This window comes from Rhagoletis pomonella, unplaced genomic scaffold (assembly GCF_013731165.1).
Source record: "Rhagoletis pomonella isolate Grant_MI unplaced genomic scaffold, Rhpom_1.0 Rhpom_scaffold_00002, whole genome shotgun sequence".
NCBI classification, from domain to species: Eukaryota; Metazoa; Arthropoda; class Insecta; order Diptera; family Tephritidae; genus Rhagoletis; species Rhagoletis pomonella.
This window is the reverse complement of record NW_023458556.1, coordinates 18372623-18377428: the sequence shown is the minus strand read 5'-3', so window position 1 is coordinate 18377428 and position 4806 is coordinate 18372623. Positions and strand designations below refer to the sequence as shown.

The 4806-nt window shown below is 33.3% G+C and overlaps 1 long non-coding RNA gene across 1 annotated transcript; it reads left to right on the top strand.

The window, feature by feature from the left end:
* The first annotated feature begins 3719 nt into the window (after window positions 1-3719).
* Window positions 3720-4525, top strand: LOC118734571. Its single transcript, XR_004992395.1, has 3 exons — window positions 3720-3932; window positions 4006-4100; window positions 4323-4525. It is a non-coding gene; the product is annotated as an uncharacterized LOC118734571 (long non-coding RNA).
* The last annotated feature ends 281 nt before the right edge of the window (window positions 4526-4806 follow it).

The window sequence follows — 4806 nt, the reverse complement described above, 5'->3', positions numbered from 1 at the left end:
CAAAGAGTTGACACACATATTAAATGTGTGTATTTGTGTAAATATTTATGCATACTTACATACATACATACATAAATATTATGGAAACATACCTCCAAAGAAATAGCTATCTCAAGAAATGTATGTATACATACATTAGAGTGGTTCAAAAAAAAAATTTTTTATTCAAAAAATGCTACATCAAATTATTGTTATTTGTGATTTAAAGAAAAAAGTTTTTTAGAGGTCGCGCTGGTCGGTTTTTTATAAAAACGTTAATGTTCTCAATTTTATTTGTTTAAATTTTTATTGTTTAAATGCAGCTAAAAATATTGTTTTTACATGTAATTACCCTGGTATTATTGGGGAACATTCCCTTAATTACATACCTATCTTGGACAGTTAGAATGGGCCTAGTGCCCAAAAATATGCTTTCGAAAAGAGACTACTAAAATTAAAACGTTGTTACTGAACGATTTGCGTATTTTCATGCATTGGAACTTGTTACCAGGGTTTCTGGGATTGCTAATTATAAATTTCGAGCCAGTTTTTCAAAATTCAAAATGGCGGTTCCAAAATGGCAACCAATTTTTTTTTTTTATTATTGAATTCGTTCGAAACTCGGCACACAGGAGTTTGTGAGGTCGCTGATTACGAACCTGAAATCAATTTTTAAAATTCAAAATGGTGGATCCAATATGGCTAATCAAAATAAAGCCAAAAATCGATTCAAAATTTACACTAATACAAATATTAACACTGAATTAAATAAACGTGCTAAGCCAGCAGTTTAGGAATAAGTTTTATGTAGATTAAAATTAATGCAAGAAAGAAGGTATAGATGGGTATGTAGAAGAAGAAAGAGACAAGCAATGAATAAAAGAAAAAAGCAACCTAAAGATAAACCGAAAGAGGAAGGTAAATTTAAATAATTAATATATTAATATAATGAAAAAGGAAAAGAATGAATATGAAGATCAGGATAAAGGTAAAAGAAAAGATAAAAATAACGATAAAAAACCATAGAGGCAAAAATAGAGATAGAGGAAGTGATAGATATAAACGTAGAGAGAGGGAAAATGACAGAGACAAAGAAAAAGATAAAACTGAATAATGAAACATGTTATGCTATGTTTTGTTATGTTATGTTATGATATGTTATGTTAGTTACGTTATGCTGGGTTTGTTATAGTTTGTTATATTATATTATAATATTTTAGGATATATTATGTTATAATATTTTGTGTTATGTTATGTTATGTTATGGTATGTTGTTCAACACATTTCACCTCAACTAAATGCAGCTTATTCAAATCACCTTAACTTTCCTAATATCACCTCAATTAATCTCACCATAACTTATCTCACCTCAACTGCTCTCACTTCACCTCATTTCACCTTAACTTACCTCACCCCAACTCACCTCATTTCATTTTAACTCAATTCACCTCACCTGACCTCTCCTCAACTCACCATAACTCAGCTTATCTTAACTCAACTAACTAAATCAACCCCAACTAATGTTATTTCACCTCGCCTCGCCTTATCAAACCTCAACTAAACTCACTCTAATAAAAAAATAATAAAGGTAAGGTAAAAGAAAAGATAAAAATAACGATAAGAAACCATAGAGGCAAAAATAGAGATAGAGGAAGTGATAGATACAAAAGTAGAGAGAAGGAAAATGATAGAGGCGAAGAAAAAGATAAAATTTAAGAATGAAATATGTTATGTTATGTTGGGTTTGTTATGGTTTGTTATATTATATTATTATATTTTAGGATATATTATGGTATAATATTTTGTGTTATGTTATGTTATGTTGTTCAACACATTTCACCTCAACTCAATGCAGCTTATTCAAATCACCTTAACTTTCTTCATATTACCTCAATTAATCTCACCATAACTTATCTCACCTCGACTCCTCTCAGTTTACCTCATTTCACCTTAACTTACCTCACCCCAACTCATCTTATTTCATTTTAACGCAATTCATTCAACTGAACTCTCCTCAACTCACCATAACTCAGCTTATTTTAACTCAACTAACTAAATCAAACCCAACTAATGTTATTTCACCTCAGCTCGCCTTATCTCACCTCAACTCATCTCACCCCAACTAAACTCACCTTAACTTATCTTAACTCATCTCACCTTAACTCAGCTTAGTGGTTAAATTTCAACCGTTAACCTGCCTTCCTTAAATGGTCATACTCTTTACCTTTCCCCTTACACTAAGTATTTGGGGGTCATTCTCACACCGAAATTAAACTGGAAAATTGACACAGAACGCCGGGTAAAAAATGCCTATGGCGCTCTGTATTCCTGCAAGAAGTGGCGCCTACGGCAGGGTACAAAGGTCAGCCTGCATTGCCATAGCTGCGGCGATCAGATAATATCCAACGGAAGCATTGAATTTCATCTGTCATCTGCCACCGATTGATTTCTTTATTAAGGAAAGCGCCTCACAGAGCATCCTGAAGTTGAGGGAACTTAAACTGTAGAAAGAGCGTATGTACGGGCATGGACGCATCCTGTACTCTTTCAACGATCCAAGCATTCACGATAAATCTACTAAATTTGTCCTTCACCTCTTTTTAAGAAAAATTTCGGCGCGATCTTTCCATCAAGAATGGAGCTTATTTTTACTAATGCGCAATAGGGAAAGGGATGTTAAATGAGCTAATGTGCGTGGGTAAGTGAAAAGGTGGTTAGTGTCTTCGGGCATCTTTTTCAAATTGGACTGAACAGTTTAACGCGCTACAATATCCAGAATGGAGTTGTGTAAAAGTATCGTGAGTCTCAAGAAGCAACTCGAACTCTCCGCCTAGGATAGGTGGCGTTGGCCTCCGATGATGGTATTAAAGGGGTGACGAAGGTGTCCTCTATGTATATAATAGACTATATATATATAGTCGTTCTGATTCAGCGGATGCTGTATTCTTAATCCCAAGGCAATCGGGCCTAAGTGCTCGTGTTTTTCCCGACAAAGGCCTGTTGCTTAGCGATATATTCTTATTAAGTTCGATGCACCCCATGAAGAGTGAATTTTTCACAATTTTTTTCTGCTTTACTTGCAATCCAAAGTAATTTTAACTTATTTTGACTAACTGATTTCTAAAGTAAAACTATACCTACTTTTAGCAGTCATATTTTAATTTTAGTGATGATTTCTGACTTGCAGCGAATGTTACTATACAGAAAATAAATCAAATAAAACCGGAATAACCGAACAGCCTAGTAGGTACGCACATACACACAGAGAAAAAACATAAGTAATTTGAACAAAGTTGACTTAGTTGAACAATTTTGTATGGGGCCCAAGAAACTTGTGCGATCCAGCAAAGTTCTTATGCAATTTATACTCGACCGTGCAAAACAAAATTTAGTTAATTTATTACCTAAGCACTTTGGCTGCCAAAAAACGAGGTTGTTTTAACTAAGTTATCTTAGGTATTTTTTTTTATATGGACTTCGAAAACTATGTGTAAATCAACAAGGTTTTTATACAGTTTACACTCGATCAGCAGAAACAAAGATTAGTTAATTTATCAAAGTTATCTTATGTACTATGTGTGAGCACCTAAGATAGTGTAATTCAACGAAGTGTTTACAAAACTTAACTAGGGTAACTTGGGTACCTTGTTAATTTAAGAAAGTATTCGATGTTAGCTTAGGTAACGTGTAAACGCCCTAAGAAACTTGTTTAATTCAACAAAGTTCATGTAAAATTTAAAAAAGTTATCTTAGGTAACTTGCAATAACACCCAAGAAACTTGTTTAATTTAACAAAGTTCTTGTAAAATTTCAAATCAAGTCAGCTTCGCGAAGACGGCTTTCGTTACCCTTCGTCATTGATTGTTTTGAGCTCAAACTGAAAAGTCGGCAGTGCTTTATTGTGATTTTTTATTTCTTTGGTGATTTTTTAATTAAAATAGGAGTTAAAGCGGGTAAGTTAACACATACGGATATTTTAAATCAGACGATTGTCATGATACATTTGCCATCTTATCACTTTTTAAGGCGAAAACGATATTCGTTTGTTCAACTTAGATTTGACGTTGCATCAAATTTTAGATGAGTGGCCGCTGTACAAATACTCCAAGGCTCCTGAATTGGTATGTTTATATGTGAGATATACGGATGGGTAGATTCGATATTCGAAGCTTCGAGATTCGAATTTTAATCGAATTTTAGCTCCAAAATGGCGAATTTTTGAAATTCGGATAAAATTGAATTTAAAAAAGAATATCGAATTTCAACCTCCCACCACCTATCCCCAGTCAGATAAGTAAATTTAAAATATGTTATAATAATATTCTACAAACATTTATTTGAAGGTTGACATTGACTATAATGACAGTTTCCCGGGAAATGGGCTAAATTTTTCAAATTGGAATCATTTGTGTACAATCGCTTCGGATCTGTTTGAGCAAAGGATAAAAGATCCACAAACCAAGCAGCTTAAAAGCCGGGTATTCGGAAAGAAAGACGTATTAAATATAGGTAAATAAAAGTTTAAAATCTTCACTAAAATCAATGAAATAATTAAATATTTATATTTGTTAGACAATTTCAACATATATATTATGATGTTGTCGCATGCGGTTTTATTGCCTACTGCAAAAAATTTACATGGGCGTCACAAAATGCCTTCACAGTCTCAGTAAACCAATCTAGTGAAGTGGATCAAGCGATTGCAGAAAAGGGGAAACAGTGCCTAGAAGATAATTCAACCCTGCAACCGTTCGTCATTGTTGTGGGTGACGAATTTAATTTTAAGAATTTTTATGTCACATTAGACGGAATTAAATATTCATTTCA